At 41.2% G+C, this 12,306-nt stretch overlaps 1 protein-coding gene across 1 annotated transcript in view; it reads left to right on the top strand.

Annotated features, from left to right (window-relative positions):
- Window positions 1–9,807: 9,807 nt before the first annotated feature.
- LOC134659627 (synaptic vesicular amine transporter) overlaps window positions 9,808–12,306 on the top strand; it is a 29,093-nt gene continuing 26,594 nt past the window's right edge. The window contains exon 1 of the mRNA XM_063515309.1: window positions 9,808–9,962. The gene's annotated coding sequence lies outside the window, so the exon portion shown is untranslated. The remainder of the gene's footprint in view (window positions 9,963–12,306) is intronic.

The following is a 12,306-nucleotide window of genomic DNA, read 5'->3' as shown; positions in this document are numbered from 1 at the left end:
GACTGACAACACTGACTGACCGACTACTGTGTGGCTACCACCTTTAGCACTGACATTTTAAACGCAATCGAGAACGTAATTTACTTTCTATGCATCTCACTAACACTGCGACCGAGATGTATAGAAAGTAAATTACGTTCTTGATAGCCTATATTATGTCAGTTTTGACACTGTCAGTGAATCATGGTACGGACTACTTATACATATAACATACTAGCGACCCGCCCCGGCTTCGCACTTGTTAACAAATTATACATAACCCTTCCTCTTGAATCACTCTATCTATTAAAAAAAAAAACGCATCAAAATCCGTTGCGTAGTTTTAAAGATCTAAGCATACATACAGACAGACAGGGAAGCGACTTTGTTTTATACTATGTAGTGATGTATTCCTGTTTTTTTTTTACTATTTAACAAGTAAGGTAAACGTCTCAGTGCACGACAATGCTGTATAAAAATTTTTTTGGCAAAGAATTAATTTTTGGTACAAGCTATTTTTGAGATATAATATCATTTTTAAGATATTTTTGCCAAAAATCTACCATCTACCCCCATAATCCTAAGACCATCTTATTTTATCATAATCTCAATATTAACACCGTTAAAACAAGAAAACCTGCAGTAGCCATTCATTTCTACATAAAAATGCGTACAAGCCAAAACCGCTTCTAAGGCGACACACTGGATGCGATTCGCACGTCACTCCGATGTTTGAGCGAGACAACGCTATGCGCGTATTATATATAGCAACATCGCGGTCGCACATCGGAGTGACGTGCGAATCGCATCCAGTGTGATAACCGCCTAACCTCGTGCCCCGCCATACAAAATTATAGCCAAGGAAGTTAGAACCTTGTTGTATTTTTAATTAGGTTGAGTTTTATTTGCTTGAAAATTTCGAGACAAATGAAATGCTACCTACTTTGTTATTCAATAAGGTTGACATTCCCTCGAAACTGAGTGTACATCCTAATGTACATCGGGCGGCGCGAGGCTAAGGCTCAATTTTGCTTGTAAGTATAATGTCACATGTTTTGGACGTAAAACTGTAAGGGGATATGACTCTTTATGTTGGTGCTTAGGGAATATTGGAGATTTTGCCGTTTAGATAAATAATATCACGCACCGTAAAATGTGCCTGTTTTAAGATAACTACCCGATTCGAACTTTAAGATAAGTCAATTAATAGATTTAGAAACGATATGGATTAGTCGAATTTAAACTGTTGTGAGACATACTATAACATTGAATAATTTTACGGTTTAGACTCACTTGTTTTAAGTCACTCGCGCGACATGTTTCGGAGAGCCTAGGTCTCCTTTCTCAAGCACTAACAGTGCGTGCCACAGTACGCGATACACGGCCGTCGTGAACGCTGCTCGCACTGTTAGTGCTTGAGAAAGGAGACCTAGGCTCTCCGAAACATGTCGCGCGAGTGACTTAAAACAAGTGAGTCTAAACCGTAAAATTATTCGATATGGATTAGATGTGTCAGTGTCAAAAGTGACGTTTTTGTTTGAAGTATCGTCACTTTTGACACTGACATATCTAATCCATATCGTTTCTAGATCTATTAATTGACGTATCTTAAAGTTCGATTCGGGCCGTAATATCTGGGAGACCGAGCTTTGCTCGGAAAACATATAAAAACCCAAAAATTTGCGTTTTTTTTCGAGATAAGACCTAGCTAGATCGATTTTTCGCCCCCGAAAACCCCCATATAGCAAATTTCATCGAATTCGTTAGAGCCGTTTCCGAAATCCCCGAAATATATAATATATAAATAAATATACAAGAATTGCTCGTTTAAATTCAACGTAGCTCTTTAGCTACGAACGGCGTAGCACTGGCGTAGCTAACTACATCAGGGCTACGCCGTAGGTGTGTACGCCGTAGGCGAAGCTTCTAAGGTTAACACATTTACCGCTGAGCTACGGTCGCAGCGCTACTTCGTAGCCGATAACATGGGTTTCCCGGTATGTAGCGGAAATTCTTTCGAATCACGAAACGACAACGTTTCGTGATTCGCATTGAATGAGTTAAGGTAAAAGGTAATTAATAATTAACAGCCATATTCGAACTTTAAGATACGTCAAATATTAGATATGGAAACGATATAGATCGGATATGTCAGTGTCAAACAAGTGTCAAAAGTGAAGTTTTGTTTGAAGAAACGTCACTTTTGACACTTGTTTGACACTGACATATCGTTTCAATATCTAATATTTGACGTACCTTATTGTTCGAATACGACTGTAAGTAAGGTTTTTATTTTAACACATTTACCGCTGAGCTACGGTCGCAGCGTTATGTCGTAGCCGATAACATGGGTTTCCCGGTATGTAGCGGAAATTATTCGTAGAGGTAAAAGCGTGAGCGTCTTCGTGATTAGCGTTGAATCAGTTAAGGTATCTTAACTAAAAAATACCTAAGATTTTTCGTCGTTTTGCCGAAGCATTTCCGCTACATACCGGGAAACCCATGTTATCGGCTACAACGTAGCGCTACGACCGTAGCTCAGCGGTGAATGTGTTCGCTAGCTAGATAGATACACAGTACACATTGGCTATATAATTAAATTCTCAAAGAAAAAGCCAACTCGTTTTCAAAATGTAGGCAACATACATGTGACACCCCTACTAAACTTCTATAGGCTACGATGTCCACTTTCGACCGTACGCTTGTTTGCCATAGACGTGTGCGCCGATTCAAAAATGATCGGCGGCGGCGTTTGCCAAAAAATAGGCGGCGGCGGCGTGTTTTCGGCGTGAAATCGGCGTGACCTTGACTTTCAGGTTTCTTAAGAAAAATCATTAATTAATAATAATAATAATAACCGTATTCGCCGCTACAGAGAGCGTGTGGATCGATTCCAGCAGAATCGTCTTTTCCAGAGTGACCAAAGGAAGGTGTACCGAAAGTGGGAGGAAACTAACCTTCGTGAGTCCGACACGCAGCCGCCGGATCCTACTGCCATGACTGACTTTTGGCGTAGCATCTGGTCGGTGCCTGTCGGACACACCGAGGGGAGTTGGATGAATGTTGTCGAGCGTGAGTGCGAGTCCATCGAACCTATGGGGGTAGTCACTATCACCCCCGATGACGTAAGTTGTGCCATCCGCACGACCCAGAACTGGAAAAGTCCTGGGCCGGATGGATTGCACAACTTCTGGCTAAAATGGTTCCGATGCTCGCACTCGTGCTTGGCAGCACAATTTCAACAAGCCCTTGAGCTTGGTTCTCTCCCACCTTCCTTAACAACTGGTGTCACCTTCCTGCTCTATAAGTCCGGTAGTACCACGGAAGCGAAGAACTACAGACCCATCACGTGCTTACCTACACTCTATAAGCTCCTTACATCCATTTTAAGGACAAAAATCAACGCGCACATTGTCGCTAACAATATTTTGGCCCCCGCTCAAAATGGATGTAGGGTTGGGTCCCGTGGTACTAAAGAGCTCCTCCTCATAGACATGACCATCTGCCAACAAATCCGGCGGAACAGGGAGGCCCTCTCAGCCGCTTGGATTGACTATAAGAAGGCCTATGATTCGGTGCCTCATTCATGGCTGGGGAGGGTCTTAGAGCTGTATAAAGTTGATGCAGCTTTGAGAGCCTTTCTAAGCGCGTGTATGAGGCAGTGGACCACAGTCCTTCGTCAACCAGGAGGCGGGGATGACCGCCCTGGCCCGCAGGATTTCATAAGGATTGAGCGAGGAATATTTCAGGGTGATAGTCTGAGTCCTCTATGGTTCTGCCTAGCTCTGAATCCCCTCAGCACCCTGCTGAAGGATTTGGGACTAGGTTGCCGGCTTCGGAGAGAGGGTCATTTCTCACCTTCTATACATGGATGACCTCAAATTATTTGCACCAAATAACCAAGACTTGAAGGAGCTACTGAAAACCACCGAAGTCTTCAGTAGTGCCATCAACATGGAGTTTGGTGTCGATAAATGTGCGGTTATGCATGTACAGCGGGGGAGGGTTGTAAATTCAACAAATTTACAACCTTCTGAGACAATGTCTTTCAGATCTATCTCTGAATCAGAAACCTATAAATACCTTGGTATGTCACAGTCGTTGGGTATTGAGGACGAGGGTATTAGACGGTCGGTGAAGGAGCGCTTTTTCAGTCGGCTCACAAAAGTTCTTAACAGTCTTTTGTCAGGAGGCAACAAAGTGCGCGCCTTCAACGCCTGGGTAATGCCCCTACTCACATACTCCTTTGGCATACTAAGGTGGACTCAGACCGAGCTGGATGCCCTGGATCGGAGGGTCCGGTCACTGCTCACCGCACATCGGATGCTACACCCACGCTCGTCAGTTATGAGATTGTACATCCCACGGAAATGTGGAGGCCGAGGCTTCCTAAACGCCAAGGATCTCCACAACCGCGAGGTGTACAATCTCAGGAATTATTTCCTTAACAACCAGTGTGGGATGCATCGTGATGTGGTGGCAGTAGACAGAAACCTCACGCCGCTCTCCTTGGCAAACGAGAACTGGCGCAAACCTGTGGTACTAAGTACTGCGGATCGCAAGGCGGCATGGGAGAATAAGGTGCTACACGGGCGGTTCTACAAGGCCCTCACGGGACCCGATGTGGACCTGCTCGCGTCGGTGAACTGGCTACGATTCGGGGACCTCTTCGGAGAAACCGAGGGTTTTGCCTGTGCAATTGCGGACGAAGTAATAATGACGAACAACTATCGGAAATATATCCTGAAGGACGGTACGGTCGACATTTGTCGGGCATGCCGCCGTCCCGGAGAGTCACTCAGGCATATCATTTCCGGTTGTTCTCATCTTGCTAACGGCGAGTACTTGCACAGACATAATCTCGTAGCCAGGATTATTCACCAACAGCTTGCTCTTCTATACGGTCTTGTGGACCGCGAAGTACCGTACTACAAGTATTCACCTGTGCCAGTTCTTGAGAATGGTCGTGCCACGCTCTATTGGGATCGATCTATTATCACTGACAGGACTATTGTAGCCAATAAGCCTGATATTGTGATAATAGATCGAGCGCAACGCCGGGCCGTGCTCGTTGACATTACCATCCCCCATGATGAGAATCTCGTGAAAGCCGAGAAGGACAAGTCCAGTAAGTACCTAGACTTGGCTCACGAGATAACCGCCATGTGGGATGTTGATTCGACGATCATTGTCCCGATAGTTGTTTCAGCGAACGGTCTAATAGCGAAGAGTCTCGACCAACATCTTGAGAGACTCTCGCTAGGTGGTTGGATCAAGGGCCAGATGCAGAAGGCGGTGATCTTGGACACGGCGCGGATAGTCCGCCGGTTCCTCTCTCTGCGGCCCTGACCACCGGTAGCTTGGGCCCTGCCCCGCTGCCGGCGGCATTCTAGGTTAGGTTTTTTATAATGTGTTTATATGTATTTTTTATTGTTTTGTAAGTGTTTTTATATTTTACTTTTATATTCATATTATAAATAACCTAACTTAAGAGGAAAAATAAATAAAGAGAATAATAATAATAAAATGCTTTATTGCACACTACAAAAGAAATAGTACAAAAGTATGAACAGGTACAAAAATGTAGGTAACAACAGGCGGTCTTATCGCTAAATAGCGATCTCTTCCAGACAACCTTCAGATAGTGAGACGGCGAAACAGATTCAAGTTAACGGGTGGCGCGAAAATAAAACAAATAATAAAAATAAAATAAAATACATACACTACAAATATAAGATATAAAAATATACTACATTTATTACTATATAAACATTATATAAATAACAAATAAATATGTAAATGACAAAGGAGGCTAAAGGACAACGGCGAGGAGTTATAAGAAAACTTTTGAAAAAATTATGAAAGAGATAAATAATGATTTTTTAATAGGCTTTTAAAAATAGATAATGATTTAGCACGTTTGATATCAACAGGCAGAGCATTCCACAGCCGGACAGAGCGAAAACTGAAAGAGTTAATGTAAAATTTTGACGAAGAAGGAGGAGGAACAAGTAGCAGATTTTGAGAGCCTCTAATGGAGGAAAGATATTTAAACCGGGTTTTGAGATAACAGGGAGTATTGGGATGAAACAGTGTGGCATACAGGAGGGAGAGAATATGCATGTTGCGACGGAAACGGATAGGCAACCACTTAAGCTGCGAACGAAAGCTTGATATATGATCGAATTTGCGCAACCCGAAAATAAACCTAATGCACACATTTTGAAGTCGCTCGAGTTTATTCAATTGCTCTTCAGTAAGGTCTAAATAACAAATATCCGCATAGTCCAAAATGGGCAGGAGGAGAGATTGAGCCAGCGCAATTTTAGTGGCGAGAGGCAAGAAGTTACGAATTCGACGTAGGGAACCAACCGTAGCAAAGATCTTCCTACTCACCTCACTGATCTGCGGAATCCAAGAAAGAGTTCGATCTATGATCACGCCCAGATTTTTAACCTGGTTAGAAAAAGGAATAAGTACCCCATCGAAAAAAACACCAGGTAAATTTTCGAAGTCGACCCTTGCTATGCTTCTCGGGCTGCCAATAATAATTACTTGAGTTTTGGACGGATTAACCTTTAAACCATAGCAAGAGCTCCATTCAGATAAGCGTACTAAGTCGGTGTTAGTGGAATTGATAAGTTGGGGTAAACGGTCTACCGGGCCTTGAGAGTAGATTTGGAGGTCGTTAGGTAATTAGTTGTTTTTCTTGAAAATTTTATCAATCCAGATTGCCGGTGAATGAAATACGTATTGTTTTGAATAGACTGTGATTAAAATAGGGTTTGTAAATGAATATAGCATAGCTATAATAACTTAAATTTCTCTAGCAACTGGCTTGCATTAAGGGGTTACCTGGTCCCAATGACCTTCGATTCGATCGGTAACTCTCAATTTTCTCATGATTTCATTGGCTTATCGTATTAAAAATGACGTACATTAACAAAACAGAACTCCAAATATCCTTGAAGTTTGCTAGACATAGTGGACTGCTACGGCTTTTATTTATTGGTTTTCTTGTCGTACAAGCAGGAAGCACCAGGCTCACTGAGACGTATCTTCTTTTCGGCACCATACTGGAATATTGAAAAGACGAGAGCTCGTACCAAGCGCACTTTAGTTGCACGTCGAATACCTCTGTTCTTCCAGATCTTGTCTAGGTTAGCCTTAGCCATAGCATCTCTTAGCCATGCCAGCTTTGCGGCGTATCTCGGCGGTGCAACCACAGGCACTGGTTATCAACCCAAGATATAGACTAGCTCGCTCTTTCGTAATCGCCTTACTTTGGCTTTGGAATGGTTGATCTTAAGACCTCTCTAGAACTTTCATCTTCAATTTTCTTCAGAAGAGTCACCATTTCGATGTATTTCTTGTTGTTAACCTTTTAACTGCCAGCAATTTTTGATCGAGCGTGCTTGTGTCGCCACCGACAGTAATTTTACCACGCAGAGTAAGGTTGGCAAAGTTACGGGAGTTATAAATGTGCTGTAAAAACCAAATCAGATCTTTGTCTTATTTATCAGACTGTGGCGAAATGAGCTGGATATGTAATGTCTTATATATCAGACTCTTTAGTTAAAGGATTAAAGGTTTAACCCCGTCAGGAAGGCGACAATAGTAGCACAGTTTATTACAAGAAATAGCATCGAGTGATATGATAATGTTGCTTTACCCATTTACTGCTTGCACATTTCCGCTGGGCAAGCATTTGCGCTGTTCGCCAGATTGACAGTGAATCGACAGTGTTGTTACTCTGTCTCTCTCTTCTTGACATTTTTAGCACATGACTTTTTTTTTGGAAAGTCTAGGTCTCGAGAATTTTCGCACACCAACGTTCTCAGATTTTTGCTTGACTCCACTACATGAGCCCTGTTTTCGTTGCCTAAAGTCTATTTTTTTATTCGGTAGACTAAAATGACGTTTCATAGTATGAACATCATGTGACATTTCATACTATGAAATGTCATTTTAGTCTACCGAATATAAAATAGACTTTAGTTAATTGTAAGTCTTTTTATGATGGAGCATTCTGCCTTCGTATGTGAGGCAATGTGAATTCCCAATTAACAGGAACAAATCCTACTTCATAATTATCGCTCCATCTTATTGAATACTTAGGATTACTCAGTTACTTTACTTGGTGTGTCAAATAGTTTATGCAACTTGGTTATTCTGTTTCATTTAATTAATAATTGATGTATATTTGACAACTATATTATACAAAAAATCCATATTCTAATCCAAATACCAACTCGGAAATGCTAATTAACAACATTCAAGGTCACGCCGATTTCACGCCGACCATTTATCGGCGGCGGCGGCGTGGCAAAAAATGCCGGCGGCGGCGGCGCGCCGGCGCGGCGCACACGTCTAGTTTGCCACCGTATAAAAACAGACACCATAAAACCATTTTCACCCATTTTATCTTATCTTATCTTAAACCGCACTATATTCTCCTACAATGAAATGATGGAATTGTACTTAATGGTGGAGCGAGACGGTGATACGTGAGGTCACGGGTGCGAGGGAGACGGAGATAGAAATTAAGGACCAAAGCCAACTAGGCGAAGGAGGATGGAAGTGAGTTTTGTTTTAATTTTTATAACAAATGTTCAACTTGCAATGTTTGTTTATTTTCTTAATCTTTACTAACGACCCGCCCCGGCTTCGCACGGGTTAACAAATTATACATAAACCTTCCTCTTTAATCACTCTATCTATTAAAAAAACCGGATCAAAATCCGTTGCGTAGTTTTAAAGATCTAAGCATACATAGTGTCAGACAGCGGGAAGCGACTTTGTTTTATACTATGTAGTGATACATAATAAGGGAATAGTTCATCATTAAAAAGATAACTGACCCTGATAATTAGACTAGGGTATGTCCTTTTAACCCTCCAGTATGATAAGCATGCACCAGGCGTGGTTCACTCCGCGATTTCATCGCGTCGCTACAAGTACCTACAAGTACATGCGGCCCACACTAATTTTGGTGTCTAGCCATAGTAGTTGCCTGCCGCGCACCGCTACGGAACGGACGCCTGCTCGCGTTTGCGCCACCTAACGGTTATAATTGTCGTAATAGACGCGTTTTGTTAGGGAGTGAATCTTCTGTTCCTACTATTATTTATTCTGTGATAAAACCTAGAGAAAGTAATATTTTAATAACGACGAATTTTCTTTAAAATTTACTGAGTTGTTATGTTATAGTTATGTTTTCTACGTGTAACGAGTAAAACACTTAATTCTTAATAAGTAATATTTCTTTCTTTTAGTTTTTTTTTAATTAGTTTAAATTTAGTTTTTTTGCACCTCCTAATTAGTTAATATATCAGTTTTCATTTCTCCACTACCTAAAGGTTGTCTGGAAGAGATCGCTCTTTAGCGATAAGTCCGCCTGTTGTTTACCTCGGTCTTCATGTATTATTTGTGTTTCCATGTACATTTATTCTGAGATTTTGCAATAAAGAGAATTTGTATTGTATTGCATTTAATTTACCCAGAAAAATACTTAACATACTTACAGCTACAGCCTTTTCCACGGAGCCCCACAAACGCGCACTTTCAGCGTGAACTTATCGAAAACCTGTAGCTTTTGTCTCTTTCCCACACAAAACCCAACCTTAAACCTACCCACGTAACGTCTAAAATCCAAAAACATTCCATCACTTCAATAAAGCTCAACACCTACAATCTAAAAGCAACTTTGACTACTAAACTATAGAGTCCAAAATCGAATGTAAACTAAGAAAACGCTTGATAATGACGGCCATTTTGTTTTGAGCCCCCCCGCCCCCCGCGCCTAATGCGTTCTCTTCAGTATAAAGGTACCGAGTGAAGTAAGTCACAGGTCGATACAATCTGGTCGGAGTCTGGGTAGGATCCGTTCTTGTCGTAATTTTCAGTCGGTCTTCGGACCTCGGACCGTCAGGACGTGAGTTTAGTATTTTTTTGTGTTTTTTTTAATGGGGAGCTGGTAAAATGTGAGTATTATTTATAAGACTACCTACTATAATTTTGATGTTTTTTTTGGTACCTACAATATTGAATGAAATGTTCATTTATTTATTGTGATTTTTTCAATGATTGACGTGTATGAAAACTTGAGTGAATTCATTCTGAAAAACGTAATTATCAAGCTTAAACCTTTTTAATTAAGTAATATAATTAATTCTAAATAGGGAAATATATTAAATTAGTTTATTCCTTAAACGATTTATATATACTTTGGTAAACGAGCAATTCTTGTATATATGTGTATTTATTTATTTATATATTTCGGTGATCTCGGAAACGCCTCTAACGATTTCGATGAAATTTGCCATAATAGGGGTTTTCGGGGGCGAAAAATCGATCTAGCTAGGTCTTATAAATATCTGGGAAAACGCGCATTTTTGAGTTTTTATATATGTTTTCCGAGCAAAGCTCTGTCTCCCAGATATTAACGTAAAATTACGATGATTTTTTAAAACCAATTGATAAAGAAAAGAGGATGATTTTTAGAATGTACGTGAATATGTATGTCGTGTGGACCTATTTATGTTATTCACTGGTATAGTCAAATAATTTAATTTCCTACCCATTTTGTTACTTTGTCACAGTGACAATAGTATGAAGTCTCTAGTGACTTTCGTATTCATTGTCACTGTGACAAGGTACGAAATGGGTCGGAAATTAATTTCTTTGACTGTATCTATAACATTTCTACGGCTAACCGCGTTAAAGTAGAATTCCTACTTGTTTAAGATTTTTTACTTGTGTAATGATAACGATAAAGCAATTGGTTTCAATATATTATATATATTATAATAATTTGAACCTATATACGTCCCACTGCTGGGCACAGGCCTCCCCTCATACGCGAGAGGGCTTATGGCACAGACAATCCAACCTCTAGACATAGCATAGTCGCGCTACCCCCTCTGCCACACATACGGTAGCGTTACTCCATCTTCGAGTCAATGCCGTGCCGTGATTGGTCCGTGTCTTTGAACGGACCAATCACGGCACGGAATTCGCTCACCTCGTCCCCCGCACCCCCGTATTTTTGGCAGCATCGGTTTCATGAAAGAATTGGCCTAAGCTCAGTCTAGAGGTTGGATTGTCAGTGGCTTATGGGCTATAGTGGCGCTAGCCCAATACGGATTGGGGACTTCACATACACCTTTGAATTTCTTCGCAGATGTATGCAGGTTTCCTCACGATGTTTTCCTTCACCGAAAAGCTAGTGGTAAATATCAGTTGATATTTCGTACATAAATTTCGAAAATTCATTGGTACGAGCCAGGATTTGAACCCGCGACCTCCGGATTGAAAGTCGGACGTCATATCCACTCGGCCACCGCTTACAATATATTATTGAAAGTATAATGGCGAACTTATCCCCATTTATTAGTATTACAATGAATAATTTCTTAGAAATATCATAGATATTGAAATCCCCGCTCCCCCATTACAGATTAAGTCGGAGATAATACACTCCCTAGAGAAATCTTCGAATTGAACGCTTTAAGAGGAAAGGGAACAACCGCTTTTCCACACAAACTTAGTCCTCATTTTCCTCTCTGGATATTAACATTATAAAAAGTACCTAGGTTAACACAATTTGATGTACATACATTGACCATAGCTGTGCCCCTTCATTTAACTTTTTTAGATTTTTTGATTATCAATTTATTATAGGAGTTTAGGAGCTTTTAAAAAAACTATGGAAAAATCTTATAATACTAAACACCTAAAATCTCAAACGATGAGCCACATAGAGTTAGACCAAGATAAGTCTGCAACGATTTTGATAGCATACTCAGCACAGTGTATGTGTTAAATACGTCATAATTTCATGGAAGTTTGACGTTTAAAATAACACTTGCACGGCGTGTCCTAACCGCTAGGCCACCAGCGTTACTAAGTACCTACTCGTGTAAGTGTAAGGCCTGAGTGGACGCTCGAGTTGGGTTGGGCGTGCAGCGGGGCGGAGCGTGCGGCGTGCATGTTAAACAAATGCAAGCGTATAGTAGCGGCCTTAGTGCACGCTGCTCAAATTACTCCCGACCCCGACGCCACGCTGCACGCCCCGCCGAACGCTCCGCTTCGAGCGTCTACTTCAGGCCTTACACTAACGTATTATTTTATTTATTTTGTGGCGATACATTATGCGGTTATCTTGGCGTCCGGTTTTCCGGAAACACTGTCACATATCGGCTGGGTCAGGTGCCAATTAATTTGTAGCGGTACCTATTGTAAGCATCTAATTATATACAGTGTGTGGCCTGTAACACGGGCGAATAATTAAAATGTAGATTCTACTCCTCAAACAATAAAACTTTT

This window comes from Cydia amplana, chromosome 25 (assembly GCF_948474715.1).
Source record: "Cydia amplana chromosome 25, ilCydAmpl1.1, whole genome shotgun sequence".
Classification (NCBI taxonomy): Eukaryota; Metazoa; Arthropoda; class Insecta; order Lepidoptera; family Tortricidae; genus Cydia; species Cydia amplana.
This window is presented reverse-complemented; position numbering and strand designations above follow the sequence as displayed.